Here is a 23,847-nt window from a genome sequence, read left to right on the forward strand (position 1 = left end):
TCTTCCCACAGAGATTTCAGAGGGGATTTATGCTGTTGACTTCCTTCTCCTAGTGCACTGGGAGCTTCAGGCCCCTGGGGACTGTGTGTGCGACCAGAGATCAAAGGAAGGGTGTGGGAAACATGGTTTCTCCTATAGGTCCCTGCTGGGAAGCACTCCCAACAAGGTCTGTTTGGCTCTCTTGTCAGCCCAGAGCATAAGACAGCTTTGATTTCCTGCAGTTTGAGTAGCTCCTGGTGGTTTAGGGTTGACCGTATCGCAAACGGCAAGTGTCCGGCTTTGCCCATTGTATAGGTGGGCTTTAGTTTTATAGCTCGTTGCCAAAGACAGGGGGTTTTGAAATGGTATTTGTTTTGGTTTTGGCATCTGGTATCAGAAATGCAGTGTGGTCAAAACTGCTAATTTTCCCTACAAAGGGGCAAGCCCAAGAAAGCTTTCCAGCAAGCTTGTTTGCTTCTACAGGTTTTTATTCTCTGGTTGAAGTAAGTTGAACAAAAAGTAAGGAAGGACCAGAGGCCTTACACAACTCTGGTTGGAGAAAGTGTGCAGTTCCACCACTGAGGCAGTGTTTCCTAAAATAACAGCCTCGGGAACCTCTGCAATCTGTTTCCCTGTCTCTTACCCTTTTACAAGAACTGAGAAGTCTTTCAGCATTGTGAAGCAAGGCTGCGAAATAGCAACCAGAACAAGAGTGCCTCAGTCTCTTGCTCTCTATCTGGGGACCTATTGGGCTATTATTAGCCAAGGATACCAAATACATTTTGTAAATATTTGAAAAGCCTCACCAAGTGGTGTTGGGAAGACACATGTTCTTTTATGAGCCCCGCAATCGTTAAACCCAGGCAAAATGCAACGAAAGAGCCGCAGCAGTTCACAGTTACCACCCTGTTTTGTTCTCATCTGTGTAAAAAAAGCATGCTCGGGTGCCTCTTGACTCACAGCTGAAAATCCTTCCCCTAATGCTTGGCAGAAGGGGTTTCTTTGCCGGCAGAGATTTAACAACTGGGCTCTCGAGCCCCCAGTCTGGGACACGGTGATCTCCTGGCACCCACCAGCGCTGGGGTCTGGGAGCTGGTCTGAGCAGCCAGCCCGCTCCTCCAGTGTAATGCGAGATGCCTGACTGGGGGATTTCCTCGTAGCCCCCTGTCCCATTTCAGTGCGGGAGGAGCGACCCGCAATCTCTGTTTCCATCGCTAGAGGGAGGAAAACTACACGGAATTATCACCCCCTTCACTCATCTCCGGTCTACCCCTCCGTCCAACCGCTCCAGGCAGGGCAGCAGATGCTCTTCTAGCACGTTTTGTATGAGGAACAGGTAAAACCGTGGTAGGTGGGCTCTTTCTTTCGATGGTACCAAAGCAGGGTACCGAGGATGTGTGCATCCTCCCAGGTTGCTGCCAGCAGGGTTCAGGGAAGCTCTGGGTAGCTCTGGGTACCTGCTGAAGGAGGAGGACCATGAGAGCAAAGCAGGCTGCAGACATATCCAGAGCTGTCAGCAAGTTCTGGCCATACTCCCTGGAGTAATTTCTGTGGGAAGTGAAATTGCAGTGCAGTGGCGAAGAAGTCACATTCCACCCGTGGTAACTAAAAGGGTGGGCGAAGGGCTGAGAGAACTTAACGCACACCATAAGGTGAAGGTATGTGCTGAGCACCATATGGTGTGTCCTTGCACCCTTCTGAGCTGAGGGGGAATATGTGCATATCTCCCCAGAAATATTCTCCTTTAAAAATCTTACCAGCTCTTGTATATTTTCTAGCTTCTGAAGCTGTGATGTGGCTGGTTTAGTGTGGCTGAACAAATCAAACCATTCAAAAAAGCTTAAGGGATGACTGTTCTCTATCTAACGTATGTATTAAGAAAGCTAATTTAAAAACAACAACAACAAAAAACCAAACCCCAAACCCAACCAAACCCCACAACTTTGAACAAATGCCATTGTTAGGTGATAGATTCTTGAAGCAGTGCACCATCGACACTTCTTTTTCGTTTGAAAGCATAGCAATTTTGAAATTCATTTAAGAGGCAGATGATGACAGTTTCAACCTAGGAATAGGAACACTGTTGTAAAGTCAACCTGCTCCCATGGGAAGTACTAGAAGACAACTTCCTTGCTTTCAGAACCTATTTCGTGAAACCTGGTAGCTCTATGAGTCTCCTCTAGATTTGGGATTATGAGAAGTAGTTAAGGTCAGCTTTCTTCACCAGAGTGGCATCAACTAGCTGTGTTTTTTTTCTCCTACAAGATGTGGAAGGGTAGAAGCAGGCATGTCAGAATGAGCTACTGGCTCTGTAACAAAACCAAGGGCACATCTCTCTTCTAGATTTTGTGATGGCCATGGTCATAGCACTGTGCTGTATAGCACTGCACGCAAGGGTGTTGTCATATCTTGGGAGGTTGTTGCCTTTGAGGGATGGCAGTAGACTGATATTTTTCAAAAAAATAGGTTTAAAATGAAAAAAAAGTTAAGAGAAATAATTTATTGAAATGTGCAAATAATAATAATTTCAAAATGAAGTAAAACTGACTAAGAATGAATGTGACTATGACTGTTGCTCAAGACTGAACAGTGGAAAACCAGAGATATTAACAGATTAGAAGTGAAAAAGCACATACCTGGGTTTGTGTTTGGCTTTCATATTTATTTATTTGGGTATAGGCTGTTATATATTGTGATAGCAGTAGGAAACAAACAAAAAATGTCCACATTTCATTCCCCCTCCAAGCAAACTTTATTAATGAAAGGAAACATGAAGGAAGGTGCAGGACTCTCAATCTGGGAAAAAATTAAATGTGAGATCATACCATGCTGAGAGTTCCTTAATATGTGACTAAGAGGTGGCTATGCTTGTAACTGCCTTGGTCCTTATCAGGAGGGCAAAAGGATAGGGTAAAGCAATATTGAACATACTCCACCTTTATCATTTGATGCTAAAAGAAATGGGTACATCCACTATGTGCAAAACGTCTTCTGGCAGTGAAAACAACATGGAGGGGCTGAAGTAGCAGTAAATCCCTGCGGCACAGGACATGGAGATGCTATGTTGTGCTTCAGGCTCAGTCTTTCCTGGGGGAAAGCCTCAGCTGGCTGCAGCATTGGATGGGGCCAGCAGTGGTGGGAAGGAGGAAATTTTCTTCATCAAAAGCCTGCCTGAGTGTTGCCAGTGGTTGGGAAGAGAGGATGGGTTCCAGGAGGGGACGAGTGCCTGAGAGGAGGGTGTGCCAAAAAGATCTGTCTGGCACAGAGCAGCTGGCCTCCGCTGCTAATTCAGATTGGCTGGCCCAGAAGGATCCTAATTACAGCACAACTGCTGTCTCCATAATGGCTGCAGCAGGAGCAGTGTGGGCCATAAGGCACTGAAAGGGACCTGGATGTGGCAGTGGAAGATTATTAGAGTTACTGCGCTCTGTCCTGGCCACTGAGTCGCAAAAAACCCACCAGATGTCAGGGAGGAAGAAATGGGTCATCCTTGGTGTAGGCTTGTGCAAATAATGTTATCAACTGCTCATATGAGCAACGTGATTGCATAGCGAGGCTGGGTTATGCACTACTGAGGGTGTTCATGGGGAAAGAGTTGGCAACAAGGCGAGTCTGCTTGGGCTTTGGGGTCTGATTTGCAAAGCAGCAGCTACTTGTGTGGCTGATGTCTGATGTGAATAATAAAAGCTGTTCAGGCAACTCCTGGTGAAGGACTGTAGCTGTGTCAGATGTTCCCTGTGTACCAGTAATGATGGCCACTCACCCACCCGCACCAGCTGCTGACTGATGAAATCATCCTTGACAAAGCTTGGGCCCTGAAATTATCAAGAAAACTGTGATGAGCAATAAGAAAACTATGTTTTAGCATGTGAATGTTATTTTTTTTTGGATTCCTGGTATGTTCCCATGAAGGTCAGCTTCATATATATTTTGAAATCAAAATGGTAACCTCAGGGACAAGTATTCATAGATGATGCATTAAAGCAGATGTGATCTTTGTAGTATGGGCGGCTTGCTGGCAAGTTACTGCTGATGCCTGTTGCATTTAGGATCTAGGGTAGGAGGTGCTCCCACCATTTCATTTGCAAGAAAGAAGCATCACAGATTTTGCAATGATCTTTTTGGAAGTGCTCCCTCAGAAAAGAACTTTGAAATGTTAAACTGCCTCTTTGACTTGCAGCCCAAGTGTTTCCTGAAAGGAAAATCTGGCCCATAGCCCCAGATGTGAATAAGGGAAGTGGGGTACAGGTAAAACGTTATTCCCTGCCTCTTCCCACTTGCTTCCCAGCAGGGGAGAGCTCCACAGCCGCTTCCTTGCAGGCTGCAACTGAAGCACACATTTTTGTCTTGCGCCAGACTTCAATCACATGCAATTGCCTTACGGATAGCCAGGGCAGTAATGGTGATCTTAAACATTACTGGATGACTCACATTTGCTTTATCTAAGTCTGTTCACACTGTTGCAGCTTTTCTTGCTGGTGACGATGTGGCAGAGAAGGACAGAGTGAGAGAGTGAGATAGCTTGGAAGTGGGAGGCCGTGCCAAGGTGATGAGCTATTTTGCATTGGCATCTGATGGTGCTAATCAGTAACGATGTACTTTAGAAGGTGTCTTTGATAACACGCTTTAATAATTTAACCCTCCTCATATTTTTGGATTTATAATTTGCGTGGGGATTACAACCTGAATCTGCTTAGGTGCCTCTGGTTTCTGACACAGCAGCAGCCTTTGAATCGGCAAGCGTCTGCTCTTGCTGCTTAATCTCTGAGGCAGCCAATTTGGGGACAGAAGGAGTTTTTACTTTATCTGCTCCAAACACACTTGTATTTTATTCCTTTGTATTGGGAAAACAGGAAAAAAAAAAAAAAAGAGAAAGAAAAAGAAAAAAAAAGGAAAAAAAGTGCTGTGTGTGTGAGCACGTGTGTGTGTGTTTTTATAGTATGGGAGACAGAGACAAAACTGAACAAGTGTGGGAGGGTGAGAACCTTTATTGTGCAACAAACTGATGGCACCAAATATGCTGCATTTGTTGTGAGTTAAAAGGTTTATACAAAGATTTTCTTAGTAGTGTCTAAGATCTTAATAGGGTAATTAATCTTTCTAAGTGTTAGTGCCAGATTATGGGATCAGCTATTACCCCTGGCTACAGAGTACTCCTTTGTGTGTTGCTATGAACAGGACTAAGTGATGAGACTACTCCATTTGCTAAACAAAGATATGGTTGCTGCTAGCTTGTTTATGTTTGAAATGCGTTTTCTGGTGCAGTAAGAGAAGGAGGCACCATTTCCTTGGGAATATTGCTGCCCTTTAAAATGAGTCTTATTAAGAGAAGAAGGGGATGAAGCTCTGTAGAATTTGCAGAGCTTTATAGAAAAGTGCATATATATTTTGAGAAATAATGGTAAGTTGCTTGGTTTGACTGTTTTTTTTTTTTTTTTTTCCTAGCAGGAAAATAAATAGATAGCTAAAGTAATTGTAAGAAAGCAGCTGTAGGAATAGATAAAAAGAGGTCTCTACTTAAAAACTTTTATGTGGAATGCAGAAGCCAAACACTTCAGCTGAGGGATTAAAATCCAAGTTGTACTGCCGCAGGATAGAGTAGGACATAGAGGACATGGGAGAATTTTCCTAAGAAATAGGCTTTGCTCAAGCCTATTTATTCAAAAGGGCGAGTCAAATCAGTTTATTTAATAAAGGATTTTTTTTCTCTAGTGGCATTGGGGTTTGAGGAGGGGAGGAAAAGGTGGTAATTACCCAAAGGTTGTCACTGTTGAAACAACTGTGTCTTTCTGGAGAAATGTCTGCTTGGTCAAATTTTGACGTGTCCCATACTGCTGAATGAGCAAGCTCTGATCAAGGTCGGTATAAAGTACTCTGTCCACATCACTTAGCTTGGTCTAGTGAAGGCTGCTATGCTCTTAAGTGATGATAAAGGAAAAATCTAACTGTAAGCTTTAATATATAGTATAGCTGGCTTGAACCTAGGATTGCTTTTAAGCCATCCCAGAAGCAGTCACCTGCGAGTGACTATTCATGTATGGGTGGGAGTGTTTCATATATAATAGTGCCAGTGAGGCTGTCATATGTTGAGATGAGATGCTCTGGGCTGGTTCAAGTTGCTTGCATGTCAGGTTAGACATCCTTCTAGACACTGGGTGGGAGGGCACACGCATAGGGTACATGGGGAGAAACATTTGCTACATGGCTGAAGAGTTGGTCAATTTTCAGAAAAGGGAGGAAAAGAGGTACTCATGGAGGCTGAAGGAGGAAATTGCATCTCTTGCCCTGCTGGTACCTTGCATACTGCAAGCCCTCTAAGACGGTTGTTCCTTTTATGAGGGCAGGTACCTGTTACAGGGTCAGCCAGGGGATCTGGCACTGCCTGCTCATCTCTGTGGCAACCATAGAACTGCAAGTTTTCTTGCCTTGCTTGCCATATAACGTTTTACAGCTCAGCAACAATGAAAAGGAAAAGCTGGGTGGTTCATCAGGGTGGTTCACCCTCTTTTCAGTCTCAGAGGGAAGTTTACATTTATACAAGGTTTGGGGGATTGAGTGAGAATCCTGAAGTTGTGCCAAACCACCAGAATAAAGTCTTAATTCTCTAGTTTGGCATCAGGTTGAAGAATGCTCCCCGTGGGCAGACGGGGTGCATGTAGGATTGAAAGGAGTGGTCAAGGAGGCCTTGCAGATGTTTATTCTGGATGGTGTCTGGCTTGTCCCTAGGCTGAAAGCATGAAGTGCCAGTACTGCTGGCCTAATAGGGCTTGTACAATGCTGAGCAGCCCTTGCAGGCTCTGCTTGGCTTCTGTCAAGGCAGCTCTTTCTGGTTGGCCATGTGCTGGGGACCAGTGATGTGTGTGGTGCTGGGGACCAGTGATGTGTGTGGCACTGGGGATGCCTGCCCTGCTCAGCTGCTCTGGGATAAGGTGCTGCTTAGTTGGTAGGAGGGAGGTCACCAATTCCTCCCTCTGGACTGCATCAGTAAGGCTGGCCACAAGGATAGAAAATAAGGGTGATGCTCATCCCTTGTACCTAGGGATGGTGATTGGCTGAAAATCCTCAGGGCTTTCAAACCTGCTGCAGTGATCACCCTTCCTGTAAGTGACAGGGATATGCCTCCTAGAACTTAAATGTTTGCCTGTATACAACAACAGGCTCCTGGTTGTCCCAGCACCTGCAGAGCCCCTTCTCCCACACCTACTACAGGGATTTCTTGCTCTGTGATGCTGCAGAGATGTGGACTTTTGTAAATTGATGTCTTCATTGGTCAAATTGCATTTATAGCTTTCTGCATTCATAGAATCATAGAATCATAGAATTGTTAGGGTTGGAAAGGACCTTAAGATCATCTAGTTCCACCCCCCCTGCCATGGGCAGGGACACCTTACGCTAAATCATATCGCCCAAGGCCTTGTCCAACCTGGCCTTGAACACTGCCAGGGATGGAGCATTCACAGCCTCCCTGGACAACCCATTCCAGTGCCTCACCACCCTAACAGGAAAGAATTTCCTTCTTATATCCAACCTAAACTTCCCCTGTTTAAGTTTGAACCTGTTACCCTTTGTCCTGTCACTACAGTCCCTGATGAAGAGCCCCTACCCAGCATTCCTATAGGCCCCCTGGAAGGCTGCTATGAGGTCTCCACGCAGCCTTCTCTTCCCCAGGCTGAACAGCCCCAACTTCCTCAGCCTGTCTTCATACAGGAGGTGCTCCAGCCCCCTGATCATCCTTGTGGCCCTTCTCTGGACTTGTTCCAACAGTTCCATGTCCTTTTTATGCTGAGGACACCAGAACTGCACACAATACTCAGGTGAGGTCTCAGGAGAGCAGAGTAGAGGGGCAGGATCACCTCCTTAGACCTGCTGGTCACGCTCCTTTTGATGCAGCCCAGGATACGGCTGGATTTGGGATTTGTAATTTGCTTTACAAATCTGTTTAATTCTGTAGATGATATTCATCATAAGATGCTAAAAACTCTGACAGAAAGTCTTTTAAGATAATTACAGCTACCTTACCACAAAGAAGCTCTGAGGGTGATGAAGAAAAAAAGAAACAAAAAAAATCGCTGTTAATGCGGAGTTAAGATGACCCGGTTGTAGCAGAGACCTTTCCAAGTGGAAAATTCAAATCCAGGAAATACAGAATCAAGGTACATGCCAACATTAACTCTGCAACATTAACTCTGCCAACATTAACTCTGCCTCCCTGGAGCTGGTAGTGCTCACTGGGAATTATTTGCAACTACTCCAGCTGCAGTCACTGTATTAGCTGAATGGTGGGAGGATTAGCTGGAGTTTGGCAGAACTTGGAGGATAACAGGAAAAAATTTCAGGGAGGGTGAGATGAAAAGCTGAATGCACGTACCTCTGTGTGTATATGCGTGCATAAAGAAAAACAGCACCTATGTTCTGCGGCAGCTCTGGAATTCCACTTCAGCATTGAGATGCAGCAAGGAGACAAATATCAAGAAATGCAGATTTGATGGCAGCAAGGCATACGATAATATTGACTTACAGGTTTAGTGCTGGGTTGAGGGTGCTGCTGTAGGCTACGAAGCTGGGTGTGGGGTAGGTGTGTGCAGCTTGCATTTGGTACAGCACACAGTGCAGCTAGCATTAGCAAAAAGTGTTGGACACTGTCCCACTGTGGTCACCAGTGGTCACCTCCCTTTCCTTGCATCTACAAAGTGTGTTATAAGGGAACTGAGGTCAGGCGACAATTGTACTGGTGAATTTTCTTATTTCCAAAGGGTTGCTCATTCAGAGCAGTGCATATTACTGGGCAGCCCAGACTTTCTGGTAACAAAGACATTTGTCAGTGAATTTCCTAGGCTTAACCAATTGTAACAGAATTTTCTTGTTGTTGTTGAAAATAGTGGTGACTTAGGCAGTTGAAGTTAACATACACGTTTTTACTTGATATATATATCTAAAGAGGAAATAGGATGTCTTATGATTAAGTGGTTTTATTCTTTTATGTGTAACAATATCAATTTTGCTACTGTGGATTTGAAGTTATAGTCATGTTTTGAAATGCTTATGGGCTAGCAGAAGAGGAAGAGAATACAAACCTGTGATCTGTCTCTCCAGTCTTCAGTGTTTTCTCAAGAAATGGCTGTAACACCTAGAAGCTTGCAAGAGCAGCCTGATGCATCTCCATTCCCCTGTGTTTCAGGCAAGTTATAAAACCTCATGCATTTTTGGTCCAGTCCCTTTCCCAGGCTCTTAAAATATTAATACCTCAAAAGTTGTATACTGAGCTCCCATGTGATTGTCTCTTCTAAACTGAGTTTCCGGAGCTGACCCAGCTTGAGTCCTGGCCTTTGAGTCCTCCAGCACACATTGAAGAGCTAGGGTTCCAGGTCTCGGCACATATCCACTATCCTGCTGGAGTTCAAGCTTGGAGCAAGCTAAGGGTACATGCAGATGGGTGCAAGACATGTTATACACATTTCTGGCAGGCAAGAGGAGTCTGGACTGTCCTGGGTGCACTAGAATTCATGATGCCTTTGCTTAAAGGCTGTACTGGGCAGCCTTTAGGCAGGTGAGGGCTGGAGTGAGGTCCTGACAGCGATGCTGGCACAGCCCTCTCCAATGGGTAGGGCTGGAGCTGGGATATTTAACCTTCAGGCTGTGTGTCTCACAGAGGTGTCTTGTGTCCTTTTCTTAAAAGCCCCTGACTTTGGGTGGCAAACAGACCCTTCTGAGGCATGGCAAATTCACAGGTAGTTTGAGTCAGCAGAGATTTCACACCCCTTTGGAGACTCAACCTTTCAACAGGAAAGGCTTCTCAGCCTGTGTAAGAGCTAAGCTGGCTCTCCACTGCAATAGATAAACCCAAACAGCTACTCTTACCCTTGTTTTTTGACATACCCGAATATTAGGAAAATGTCGCGATGAAGCCTAATGTTGTTTCAAGAAGTAGCTAAAAAAAAGCCTCTGGGAGAGAAGTGACTTATTAACAAGTCATGGGACTTTGGAATGCCTCAGGCAACATTTTCAAACTGTTGCTCTCTAAATCAGTCTCTATAATTATACCACTACCCAAACAGAAAAGAACAAAGTGGGAAATTCATCTAATGTAATATCATAGGTCTAAGCTTTGGAGCAGAACAAAAATGGGTTATTGAAACATAATAGTAAAATAGGTGTGACTGCAGAATAGCAGGTCAAAGCAAACCCTCAGATGAGTAATTACTTCTTACTATCCGACTTGTTCTATTTCATAGTTAGGTATTTAATTGCACAGTCTTCCTTTCCTCCTGTCCTAACATGCACCACAAGGCAATTTTTTTCTTTGAGCCTTGGAAACGGTAAGACTTGGGTGCTTTATTGGAGCTACTCTCCTAAAAATAAAACTCTGAAAGGTCTGAGCAGTGGTAGGACCAGACTTTGTAATTACAGCGCTGTCTGGAGGATATAAGATTGATGAAGATGCCCTTGTGTGGGGTGCTGTTTGCTATGTGTTCAGGCAGGAACTTAAAAGCAGCAGAGCACTGAAGAAAACCATTATCTCCTGTGCAACTTGCAGCCCTTGATCGAAACTAATCCCATCCTTTGAAATGGGTTGGGTGCAAGCTGCAACAGGGTGCTGCCTTGACGTGGTCCCTACCTGGGGATGAGAGACCAACTTTTTTGAGAGGCTGTATGCTGGCTAAGCGTAGTGAATGCTGTCCCTGTGTTATTAGCTTGGAAAAATAAGACCCAAGTGTTTACTTAAAAAAAATATCCCAACCCATTCCCTGCCCATTTAGGTGCTTACAATGTTCCTGTCATTTTAGTCTTCAGACGCCTACTATTCTAGCGACTCAGCTGATAGCACTCTGAAAAGTAAATCTCTCTCAAGCATTTTCCTCCCTCTGGCTAATAGCTAATCTAATAATAGTTTGACTCTTACCACCACAATAGCTCTCTTTATAAGATGTGTAGTTGGAGGAGGCTGAAGATTTCATCTCCTCCATGGTGATCCGGAACTCCCTGAAAGTACTGTAATGGTACTGAATCAGGGCCCTTCACTGCTTATGTATCAACCTATAGAGCTTTGCAGGCTTAGGTTTCGCAGACTTAAAAAAAATCCAGCAAAACCAAGAAACAACCCTCCCCAACAATGCATGCCCCTCTCGGTTTTCATTTATATTTTCCCTTTTGTGTTAATATTTTCCTTGTAAGTGTTTCTGAATGAGATATTTTTATTTATTTATTTAGTGCTTTTATATCAGCCCTAAGTGATCTTCCTATTAGTACAGGATGGCAGCAGCTAGTCTGCAGCCTTTGGATAGCCAGCTAATTAAGGGAAAAGCAGGTGTGGATGGATCTACTGAGTCTATAAATAAGTGCCAAAAATGTAAGTTATTGGTCTGTGAGTGTTAGCAGGTAGACCACTGATCTTTGTATTTTCAGTGGAGAGAAAAAGAAGGGTTAGAGGAAATGTTTGGTTTTGTTTTTTTTTCCCCATGATTTAAAAGCTCTTTAGAAATACGTCTGCTCTACAAAAAAAAATAAAAGAGTAATCGTCTTGTATGAGGTTAGTCTTGAAGACAAATAAAGGTAGAACAGGGGCTCTTACTTTCATTGACCTGAGCTGGGTGAGGAACTGGATGGTCTGCAAAGAAATTATTCATATTCTCAGGCTGACGCTCAGAAGCATAACTCACAAGTGACTACAGATGTTAGTGCCTATTGTTCCTTTGTGGTTCTGTTTATAGATAAACTTAGCCCGCCTTCCATCAAATGCTCAAAATGTTATAATCTGCAAAAAGCCTTTTTCCCTCAGTGCTAAAGAAAAATATGATCTATTGAACAAAGTGTTATGCAAGGGAGTTTGTGTCTAAGAATACATTCTTGCACTGATTTCTCCTCCTCCCCATTTTCTGTACTGGCTTCCTTTCTTTGTGCTGGATTTAGTAATTTATTCAAACACTTCTAACCAGGGGGCGTTTTCACCAGGGTGCAGTGGCAAGAGACCACAAAAGCATTTCACAACACATACAAAATATATTAAAACACTTCCAGGGTAATATAACATGTGATAGGATAATGTTGGAATAAAAACATGTAGAACAGCTACCTACTTACTTGACTGGTTTCATTAATTTTGATCTGACGGATATAAAAGTCTCTTCATGGATACGTATTAATCATTTATGGGTTGTGTATAAATTTAAATGCAAGCAATAAATGAGTGCTTACACTAAAGCTTGCACGTGTCAAGCTGGGAAAAGCACGGTGAGATGAAAAAACAAGCATTCAAAACATATGCATTGTTTACATTTTAAAACTCTCGGAGCATCTGACCAAGCTAACACGTGTTGATCTGAGTAGTGAAGGAGGGGACTTGTGGTCTTAAAGCTTTTGGGAGGCACTGCTAGTTTTAGGGACTTTCAGTTTGTGAATGTGCGTTCTGAAATGAGAATGGGACTTTTGCATTTCCGCTTCTTTTGTCCCCCTTAGAGATGGGAAGGGGAAGGTTTTTACAGGTTAAATTATTATGGATTGCCTTTTACTGCATAGCCTGATTCTCAGGGCACTCAACCATGATGTGGCCATGCACATGAGGCTTCTTCTCTGCCTGCCAAGTGATAGGATGCTCTGGCTTGGAAAGGGGAATGTTTATAACTTGTCTTTTGCCCCTGGTTCATCTTTATACAGATAATAAGATATTCACTAGTACAGGGACTGGGTAACCAGCCTTCCCAGCTAAGTGTAGTCTCTTTTTCCCTGACTCTTAATGTATCTATAGATATTCATTGAGAAGTAGAAAAACTCTAATTGGAGACACTCAAAGAAAAGCTTTATCTCTGAATACCCTGCAGCCTACCTGATGGTTGGAACTTTCTCCTGATGGTTAGAGACCATGGCTTAATATCTTTGAATCAGATGGAGGGAAGAAAAAAGCTTTATTTTTGCCTCTAGGGTGAATAGTCTGGCCACCAGACCATTGCAGGCAAGGAGAATACTTTCCTTTTGCAGACTGTGTGTTCCTTACTTATGTTCTTTCATTATAAGTACCTTAAATACAAACTTTTTCAAATTGGAGCTGAAGAAAAGGATTGGCTTTTTTACTAGGCAAAGTAAATCTAATTTTTAACAGCTGTTCTAGATCAAGCTAAATATTTCCTTTTCTTATACCATCCCAACAATATTTCTTTGGTTTGAGAGGAACAAGAAACTGATTATTGACATCATTTTATTAAGGTGCTTTTTAAAGCACTCAGACCCTACATGCTTTCCTATTTAATCCTCAGGAACATTATGTTTTGCCATATAAAAAAACCCAATACCCAAACCAACCCAAACCTGTCATCAGAATTAAAAAAAAAAAAATAAAAATAAAAAAGACTTGAAGATAGGAGGGTAAGCATTTGCTGAGAGTACCGACAGAATCCATCCTGCTGATGTAAAGCTGGCTGTGAAATGGATGCTAAAAATAAACCTCAGCTCTAAATGTCAGTTCTGACAGACCTGGGTCGTCTTCTCTGTGTAACATAATTTACCACAATCTGTGGGCTGATGTTGCAGTAAATGAAGTTGCTGATACTTATTGTTAATGAGTCACTGAATAAATACATCTGTATAAATTAGCCCACAATTTGCCTGTTGCAAAAATAAACAGTTTTGATTTCTTGTGTGAACAGCATGGCAAGCATTGTACACATGTAGTTTTGCTAAATACTGAAGATGTTATCCTGTGAGGAGAGGAAATGCTCATGAACAGCAGAGTGTGGTGGGATGGAGAGGTTCAGCCCTTGCACTGCATCCTGCTAGGTGGGAATGGGGCTGTGTGAGGCAGTGTGTGGGGTGGGGTGGGTGTCAATCTGTGGATCATCAAGAGATTCAGGTCTTTAGATCTATCATCTTGTTTTAGACTGAGTGTCCTCTGCGTCAGCCTGAATGAGAACAGCAACACAACATGTACCCAACAGCAGTGTTCAAGATGATATTTATGTTTTGGTAGCACAGGGACTTGGGCCTCATGGCACTAGATCCTGTGTAATACCAAAGTAGGAAATGTTCCACTCTCTATTTTAGAGTTCAAATCTGAAAAGATGTAGTAACACTTGGAAAGAAGACAATGAAATCAGCAATAAGGACTTGGGTTTATATAGGCCAGATATTTGCACAGTCACAGTAGATGACTCCTATGCTTCTCTTGTGTATTTTTAATCTCCAAGTATGGTAGTCCAAGTACTTTGCAAGTCCCTGAGTCTGAAAAAGACTATGCTAACTATTTTTTCAGTGAAAACACCTCCATTCCTATATAACCACTTTAGCTGAAGATACACGGAAACAGAAATGAGTTCAATTCTCAGTCCTTGTGAGCTGGGCATTGTAGTTAGCTGTGGAGCTGTGCTTCAATACAGGGCATAAACCTAAGCATAATGATATTATGTCAGTCTGCTTGAAATGGCTGTCTTAAGCACTGAGTCATTTTCAAGGGTTGCAAGGAGTTGCCTGTCTGCTGGCACTAGGCATGTGACTGTGTTGAAATGTCTCCTTCAATATCTAGAGGCTGTGATGTGTCACACTGATACATGTTTTTACCTTAACACTCACTCAACAGCAGCTCTCTGATGTGACAGTGCTTTCCTAATGCATAGATATCCAAGGAGATGGATGCCTGTGTAATGTTACTTCTGTTTGCTTCGCTGGTCTGATAAAATGAGTATCCTTGCACAAAGTCATTATGCGAATGGCTTATGATGGCATGCAGGAATACAAAATTCAGTGCTTATTCCACCCAAGGTACGTGTATCCCATGGATGCCCTGTTGCAGATGTTATTCTGGAGGTGACTGACTGTATGTAGCATGCATAAAAGGGTAAGTTGCTTGTTGTGTTTGGTCACAAGCAGTGGGGTCCACAAGGGCTAGGATGAACATGAGGGAAGGGGTACTCAGGGTTTGTCTGAGGTTGGAGCATGAGCAAGGAATACTGTCAGCACAATAAACCTAAAGAATACTTACTCCATGCAGAGTCATTTTGATGTCTCTGTTGGGTTGGAGATGCCTTCAGAAGCACCTCGTACATTTTTCTCTCTAGTCAATACCATCCCATACAGGTGGCATGTGCTAGGCAAACAGATATGAGATTTTTATGCAGCCAACTTTTGTTTCTCTGGCCATTGGGCATGGTTCTTGCTTATTGGCACACAGTGCTGTGGTTCCTCATCCACTTTGTGGCTCAGTACACTACATGCAGGTGATCAACCTGATTTGGAATTTGCTGGCTGGCTGCCAGCCCAGGGAGCACATGAGTCCTGCTAGAAGGTGCTTGCTTGTCAGGATCTGTCAGTGACAGAGGACCAGCAATACATGCAAGTATTAATTCTATGTGTGCACGGATCTTGCGTGCTGTGGGAGGAGAAAGTCAAAAGATGCATGGAAAGCACAGAATGAATTAATGAGCCAACTATGCAGTGGCAAGCCATAATCTCACTAGGAGAAAACAGGAAGAGGAAGGTTATTTAATCTTGTCTTTTAAAATAAACATATGCTTCTCCTAACAGCTATTTTAAGATAAAACAATAACTACCAAGTTGTTTATTGTATACTTTCGGGTACTAATATATGCACATCTGTGTACACATGACCCAAGTCAATTTGATTCTGCAGAGTGGTATGCAAGCTTGTAGTGTGGCTGGGGGATTTGTAAACTGTTTCGTCTTGCCCAAGAGGTATTTGCAGGGGCTATCTTTTGCCCAGCAAGTTTAATGTCTCTAGACTCCTGCCCTGGTCAAGGGGAAGAGAGGAGCTCCCCCTAGATGCAACAGAAGTAGATGTTTTTTTTCTGGCAATTTCCTTATGCAAGGGCTTTTCTCTCAACAGTGAGGGCCAAGACTGCTGTGAGCCTGCATGAATGCCCTTCATAGGGAGATGTGAACTATGAGAGGCAGCTGGGGGGTTTTGTGTGTTCTTTTCTTCTTCTTTTTCAGAGAAGTGTGTTTAAAGTTAAGCTTCTAAACTACTTCAGTGTTGAAAACAGATGCCTGTCTTTTAGCAAGAGTGAAGGGCTCACAGGTCTCCCTGCAGCTGCCAGCAGTAGGACCTGGAGGGGCTGCCCTGCTTGATGCAGGATGATCCAGGGGCTTGGAGCTGTGCTGTGCTTGCTTTGCCCTTGATCCACTCTAAACTTTGGCTCTGTTTCACAGCTCTTCATGGAAATGACTCCCTGTTCTGGGAGGGGCTCAGTCTCTTTCTCAAATAATAATGCAATCCAGACATGAATTGGCAGAAATGTCATGAGACTTCTTATTCTTGTGTATTTCCAGTGTGAATGTGCTCAAAATATCCTGAGAAAGGCAGCCTTGGCATTTTTTCTGATGCACTGACATTGACCTGATAGTTTATTGTGGTTTCTTCCCCAAAAGACAGTTATATAGGAAAGAAACTGAAGGATCTCTTTCCCATCCCTAGCTCATTTTCCAGCCATACTAATGTTAAAACCTGTTATTTTTCCACACTGTATTTTAAAAATCGCCTCTCCATCAAAATACTTAGATGAACAATATATGCTAATGTTAACTTAAAACCTACCTATCTACCACTGAGTCATGTGTAATACGAATTTCAGGAGGCTTAGTGCAACAAGTTGGAGAGGACAAGCACAAGTGTGATAAGAGTTGTCTGAGCACAAATTCAGAGGAGTACCTTTCTCTCTTAACATATGGATAGTTTAGGATCATTTCTGTCCTTCGGTGTTGGCATATAAATTTACTATCTATAGAGTTGAGCAGAGTGAATAGCTGCCACTGTTATGTTTGTGCTTTAAGACAGCAGGATCTCTTTCTCAGCCTCCCTGGTTACTCGAGCCACAGACAGTGATTCCTGATGTATCCTGAATGATGGAGGGAGAGAAGGTATTTCACAGGCTTTTTCCAATTTTGTTCCTATATGCGAAGGAGACTACTGATGTGGCACAAGAAAAGCCACTGAGAAAAATACTCTGAGAATAGGCTGGGGTCAAGTACCATATTTTCTGAATCCTCTAAGAGCTGGGCAATATGAGTACCTGACTTAGTGAGAGTACTGTTGTGGCTGTACAGTGATAGAGAGGGACCTTAACAGATCCTGGCCCTCACCTTGTGTAGTGTGCCCGTTTTAGGGGGAGGGAAAGGCTAATCGTAACTTGTTTGCCTAATCTAGACAAGCTTTCCCAAGAAAGAGATCCCCTTTTGTGGAAACAAGCTAGGAGATTTAGGAAAGAAGATGACATCATTTCTTCATGTGCCTTTCCAACATAGTGATGAATAGATGCAACAAGGTAGGTGTGAGCAGTTTAGCTGAAGTCTCACAGGAGAGCCATAGTGGAGCTAAGAACAACCTCTGCTCTCTCAGCCCCACAGTGCTGACCTCCCTTTGGGCTCCTTGTTTTGCTCCCTGGACCAGAATGGCAGCATTTCACACCACATACATGCATAATTTTCCAGAAGATGTAAGGTATGAGGCACTGGAGGGTTAGATCTAATGCTTTTTTCTGATGGTTGTTATTGGGCAGGCACGTTTGCTGGCTATGTGCTCTACTCTTGGCCTGGATCCTTGCTACCAGGGCCAGGCACCTCTGTGGTTTGTGGATGTTGGTCCTCAGCACCTGACCACCTTTGGCACCAGGGCAAATGGGACCATAGGTGCTGCTCAGAGAAGTGCTTGGGGGAAAGCCTTCTTCCAGTTTCTATCTTTCCCAAACAATTCTTAATGGCAGTGGCACATGTCTCACCATGGAGGAGTGTGGGGGAGAAGCAGGTGATTTATCATACTATTTTTGCGGCTGACTTGAGCTAATAGTTGAGCTCTGATAGTTCATATATGCCTGATACAAAGTCAAATGTGTCTCTCAGTCAAGCACATCACTTTATTTTTTAAATAAGTTCAGCTTAGATGTGTTGGTAATATGTGGCAATAGTTCTTCACAGAGCTGAACTGCTGCATGCTTGTTAGAAAAGCAGAAAACACAGTCAGTACCAATACCGGTAAAATATCATAGCATGGCAGGTACACTGCAAATCAGTATTACAGAAAAGTTTAAAATACAGTGTGTAGAAATATTTACAGGCCATGGAGATTCAGAAATATTGCTGCCATGGTTGGGGGAATCGATACATGAGGGTAATTATGAAATGCTGCTGCCTTCTGAGGCAAAAAATATAGGTCCCCGTCCTACCTTAATAGCAGTTAATGTGGACCTTTACAAAATTTTACTGAAACCAATGGAAAGTTCAAGGAGATTCTGTTCTTCAACTGTGTTATCTAACCGGATGTAGTTCTATAGCCAGCTATAGAAATAGGTCCCTTACTTCTAACTATTCTAAGAAAAAAAAAAGTAAAAAATCCTGGAGAGAAGGAAAACTTTAGAGATCATAAATGACTGGAAAAAGAAATGTTTAAAATACAGAAAATGTAAGATATAAATTCTAAAAACAGTTCCCCAAGTGTTCATCTAGTGCCAGGTTTGGTTCCGGAAACATAGTGTTGAAAATGATGCATGTATGTAATTTAGGATTGCTTTTTACTTTGAGTTTGTGTAGGTGTGATTTAGTTTTCCTTGTGCTAAAGCAGATGTAAGGAGGATAATGCTTCTGACGGTGCTTCAAATAGCACATAGTTGCTGAGTGAATTTATTTTTTTTTCCTTATCTTAATTACTGAGGTAACATATGAGTTAACATGTGGCCTGTCAAACATGTTGGTAAGACCCTATTTAACTCTTCAGAAGGAGAAGGCACAACATCCCTGCAGTAAACTTACAGGCTGGAGCTGGAGGCAGGATGGCATTGGGTGCTTCAGTTGCTAAAACCCTGGTGGTCTGTGACTGCCGCCTGGTTTGGTGCAGCCTGCAGAAGTCAGGATCCATAGAGCCATCTCTGGTCCCACAGCCACACAAGAACATAACAAAAAGCAGATTTGTGCCTCTTCCATTGGTCTGAATTTTCTAGAGAAGGAGCAGATGGCCTTGACGTCTCCGTGGACCTAAGCAAAGGTGGGTTTTAGCCAGTATACATCAGAATGTAACATTTATTGAGAAGATAAGCTTGAGCTTAATGAGGGCTTCCTGGCATCTCCATGGCAGAGAGCTGTTGTGGTGAAGCCATGCTATTAAGCCAATAGGGAAATCAGATATCAATTTCTTCAGTTACTACTGACCCCATAAAGGTGCTGGGGGAACGCAATGCTGCTGTGTGTGCTGTGGGCCTATGCCATGAGACAAAAGGAGAGGTCTCTGGGTGCTTACTTGAGAGGCAGTGGTGGTACTTCCCATAGTTGCAGGATGCTCAGAGAAACTTCTCCCAGAAGAGCTGTGACTCTGGCACTTGATCCATCTGACAGCCCAGCAGAAGCTGTGGTGAGGTCACTTACCAGGTAGTGCTCTGACACCGCCCAGTCAAAATGGCACTGCCACCCTGATCCAGATGGTGCCTCAGAAGAACATTTTGAGAGGAAATCATCTCCAGAGGGTGGAAAAGACAAAACTGTAAGGTGAACAGGCTTAGAATAGACGGGGGGGGGGGGGGGGTGTGGGGTGTGAGCTGCAGGCATGTGTTGCACCAGGTCTCAGATGTTAGTTGAACGAAGAGAAGTTACAGCAGAACCTGTGGGTTTGGAAGCAGCCAAGGAGAAACAGCCAAAAAGTCTGGAGGCAGCAGAAGCTGAGCTTCTGCTAGCACCAGAGACCAGTCGACCCAGCCCAAGCATATTGTTACTGTTTTATTAAAATGGTTGATTTGGAGAATGTTGTGTTTGCAATTCAGCGTCATGCCTCGGAGCCTTGATTTCAAGCCTTTATTTATATGCTTAATTGTTGCTATGGAAATTCAATATTTAAAGAGGTAATTATTGCTGATCTTGTTGCATGTGTCCATTTCTGATGTCCAGCTGTTAGCTCTTTAGCTCCAGTCTAGCAGATTAATTACTACTATTGATTACTTTGAGCTTCTCTCTTCACACCTGCAGTCTGTGTAATTAGCCGGTGGCCTCCTCTGAAAATTAGGAGCAGTTTCATTTTGGCACCTTGCCATTTCTCAGCCATGTGCATTACACTGATGAACAAAAGCAAATCTATTTTAAATAGAGATATCTGGGCAATGAACTCTTTGTATTTTTGAACTATCTGTGGGTAGTAGATTATGCTATATTAGCAAATACTGAACCCGTTGGAAGACCACTGATGGTAAAAAAAACCCAACAAAATTCCAAAACCCTGGTGTTTGTTCTGACTGCCCACCATTCAGCAAATGTTGTCCTGGCTTTTTGAAATTTATTGTCCATAGTGAATTTTGCACTAGATGGGACCCAACCATCTGAGCACAATCACGTCTCCTCTCATGCTTTCCCGAGGTGGAGTTGTCCTTTCTCTGTTGTGTGTGAGTTTTCCTCCCGTTCTTACTGGATGCTACCAGGGAACATGAGAGGAACGTTAAGTAGGAGCATAGGAAGGTATGTCTGTTCCCAGGAGACCCTTGTCCGTCCTCTCCCTTTCCAAGCACTGCGCTTGTCTCTGGCCATTGACTGTTTCCCAGGGGCCACCTTCTTGGAAAGATAAGTCTGTGCTGAATTTTCCTCCCTTTGTATATCACAGTGACAAAGACTGAGGGTCTGAAGGCTTTATTTTAAGAAATGTAATACACTTCTCTTGTCACTGGGGTCATGGTTTCCTACTCTCAAGAAAGAAACCTTTTCTTTATGTAATCTGGGTTGCTAAGCATAGGTCATGCTAACATTGTGTGATTTCAGCATAAGCAGTGCACTAGGAGAGAGAGAGCGAGAGCAAGGGATGAACTCCATGCTTATTCTTTCTGGGCAAGCATCTGGTCTAGATTTATAGCAGATCAAGGACAGTCCAAATGCACAATATGGGTGGCCTGTGAACTGAAGTGTGCTGAAATTCAGTTTTCAGGAACTAACTTTCATATTAATGCTGCATGACTGGATGCTCTCCACTTATCAGCAGTTTAACGTGCTGTGGTTCAGGGTGGTGAGTCTCCAGAGTCAAGGCAGCAATGAAGGCATTCTCTGCTTCATGGGTCAAACACTAGCCCCAAAGTTGTTGTGAAGTTCAGGGGAAGAGAAGGGGATTCATCTGCTTTCTGGTTGGGTAAAGTAGTTGCTTTAAACTATTTGGTACAGCACCGGCCTCCAGACCAGAAGGTCCCCAGCTGGAATCTCATCACCGCCACTGTTTCTAGATTAAATTCTAAATTGTGTACTGTCATTTGGAGGCCTTCTGTGCAGGGTCTCACTGAGTCACCAGTTATTAGGAATGCCTCCTATTATCGCAGCCCTAAAAGCTATTTGAACAGAAGCCTAATGTGACTGTGATTTCCAAGGACCATTTGCTGTTATTGCAGCTCTGCTTTGCTGTGAGTGAGAGAAACAAACCAAAGTTGCTTTCAGATCACATGAAAGGGAAGGACAGGGAAGCAGAGGAGCTGGAGTGACATTCAAGCTGCCAACAAATGTAAATTCACCAAAAGCAAACACTCCTTTTAATGATAGCGGGATCGTTTCCATTGCAAGAAAACACAGGTTAATTTTCTTCAAGCAGATACATTTCTAGGATTTTGTAATTCTTCATGTTTATCTAAGCAGCTATAAAAGGTAGCTGCTGACGAAGTACACAGAGCCTATGCACTGTCCTGCCTCATGGGCCAGAGGGACCTTCTCTCTAGAAGAAGAGGACATAGCAGAAAGACAAAATGTCTGCTCTGAGGAAGAGGAAGGCAGTGACTTGTATGCACAGAACGGGAAACTACAAACATGAATATTGTTCTGAAGGCACACAGATGCATGTGAGAAGTCAGTATGATGTGTGAGAGTTTGGAGTTTGAATAAGATAGCTTGTGGGATGGATTTCAGAGTAGTCCCGATTCTACTTTCCTGCTGACTCTTTATGAGACTTCTTAGCCCTAATTTCCCTCCGTAAAATGAAAGTGGAATTTTGCCTGAAGAAAGGCTGATTTAAGGTAATAGGAAAATAGGTCTTTCATAAAGTATTTTAGAAGTTCTCTTGTATCTGCAGCTAAACGTGCTGTGAACAGCTTGCTGCTGTTTAGGAGGACTGATGTGAAATGACATTCATCCATTACAGCTAGTGGTGCTAGGTTCAATGCTGGTTGAATATATGGACAAATATTTGTATTAGCCCTGGGTAATACAGTTGTATACACAATTCGGCCCTGGCTCTCCCTTATCTAGCCTAGTGCTGGGGTGTTTGGCAAGGATGAGGGGCTACATCAGAGAGTCTATTTAGAGCATGAGGTGCCAGACATCTTCTTTGTATCAGATGGTCTGCAGCCATCCATGCTTGCAGAAGGACAGACGGCTGGCAAGGGAGAAGACAACTGAAAGCTGGGACCATTAAAGGAAGGCAGTGGTGCTAACAGCTATTTGTCTTCCCTGTTCCCAGCTGGATATATTCCATTTAAGATGCTGCTGTACTGTCTCTAGCAAACAGATTGGTAAATTGTGAAGAGAGTACAGCTATCTGAGGGGTAATGACTAGACAGAAGAGTGAGAAAACATGTTTATGCATGCATGTTATGTGTCCAATGCTCCCAGCACTTCAGCATGGCACAGGCTGAAACAAGGGGATGCATTCAGGACTGGTTTGCTGCACTTGGAAATCTCTGAAACTGAGAGCTGAAGTTTCAAAGACTTCAAAATGTCAGAAGTCCCATCTACTGCAGCAGAGGTCACAGCTTCTTGCGAACCTGAGGGCCAAAAAATCAGTTCCTACCACAGTTTGTCCGCCAGGATCTAAAAGCAGCAACTGATCCAGTTCTGTTGAGAATTACCAAGCCAGGCTGGAAGAACTCAGGCCTGCACGTGGAGCCAGCTGACCACCAACTGTCTTCATTATGCGTTTTAAACTACCTACAGGCATTGCTTTTACTGAGCTGAGGTTGAGCCTGGGACAACTTGCTCGTACCCACACAAGGAGCTAGATCTCATGCCTTGGAGGTGCAGGTGAAGTGGTTGCCCCTATATTGATGATGTGGCAGACCCTCCACTTGTGGTCTGTCTATGGTCAAAGCCAATGTGCTGAGTGAAAGTGGTGACAAATTAGAAGACTGCTGGGGCAGCTGCTTTCTTCCTGGAGACAGGTAAGGCTACTGGTAACACCCCACAGGGGTTGCTGGTAAATGAAGAAGTGCTCTATCTGCAGGCTCTGACTAAAGCTGTGATTGAAGGTAGTGAGTATCTCCCTCATCCTGAAGTTCTTAAAATAACTTTTCTCAGCAAACCATTAAAAGTCAGCTGCTGGCATTATCAAAAGTTTCTGAGTGGCCCATTCAGGAGGATTTGAACCTGGGTACTTTTGGAGTTTGCTGCCTGTATCACTGCTGTCTGTATCTTTAGGTGTGTAAACAGTCTGATGTGTTGCTGTGTTTAGTGTTTTCAATGTTTTAAAGATGTGAGTAGAACAGCTTATCACCCTTTCTGAGAGGTCTCATCATTCAGATTCTCATCATTGCTGCATCTTCTTTTATTTTTTCTTTACTGGATTGCGAGGTACTGCCTTCTGCCACCATACACTTACGTGGGTCTCAGCTAGCTGGTTGAGACTGAAGTCCTCATGAAATGAAAGTAGTAAACAGGAATAAGAGCATGAAGCATTTATGCAGTGACAAAAGTGAGATGCTCACAGCTGGCAAGTTGTGTGTCACAGGTTTGTAGATTTGAAATGCTATTTATTTCTTGACTGTTTGTCTCAGTGTACTGACTTTGTTCATGTGGCAGGTGTTGTATTTGGCCTTTGGCATCAGCCTATGCAACCATCAGTGACTTCATCTGAAGCTGTGCTGAAGTGCTGCACCGCGTTGTCTTTTCCTTCCCCAGGATTTAAGTTGTTTGAGCTGCTACGTACTTGGCTCTTCT

At 43.4% G+C, this 23,847-nt stretch overlaps 1 long non-coding RNA gene across 1 annotated transcript in view; it reads left to right on the top strand.

Moving 5' to 3' along the window:
* The first annotated feature begins 1,065 nt into the window (after window positions 1–1,065).
* The window catches only part of LOC134163100 (uncharacterized), a 94,834-nt gene continuing 72,052 nt past the window's right edge, over window positions 1,066–23,847 (top strand). The window contains exon 1 of the long non-coding RNA XR_009964572.1: window positions 1,066–1,315. This is a non-coding gene — a long non-coding RNA (uncharacterized LOC134163100). The remainder of the gene's footprint in view (window positions 1,316–23,847) is intronic.

Source organism: Pezoporus occidentalis, unplaced genomic scaffold (genome assembly GCF_034315485.1).
Source record: "Pezoporus occidentalis ecotype Australia unplaced genomic scaffold, CSIRO_AGI_Poc_V1 ctg2, whole genome shotgun sequence".
NCBI classification, from domain to species: domain Eukaryota; kingdom Metazoa; phylum Chordata; class Aves; order Psittaciformes; family Psittacidae; genus Pezoporus; species Pezoporus occidentalis.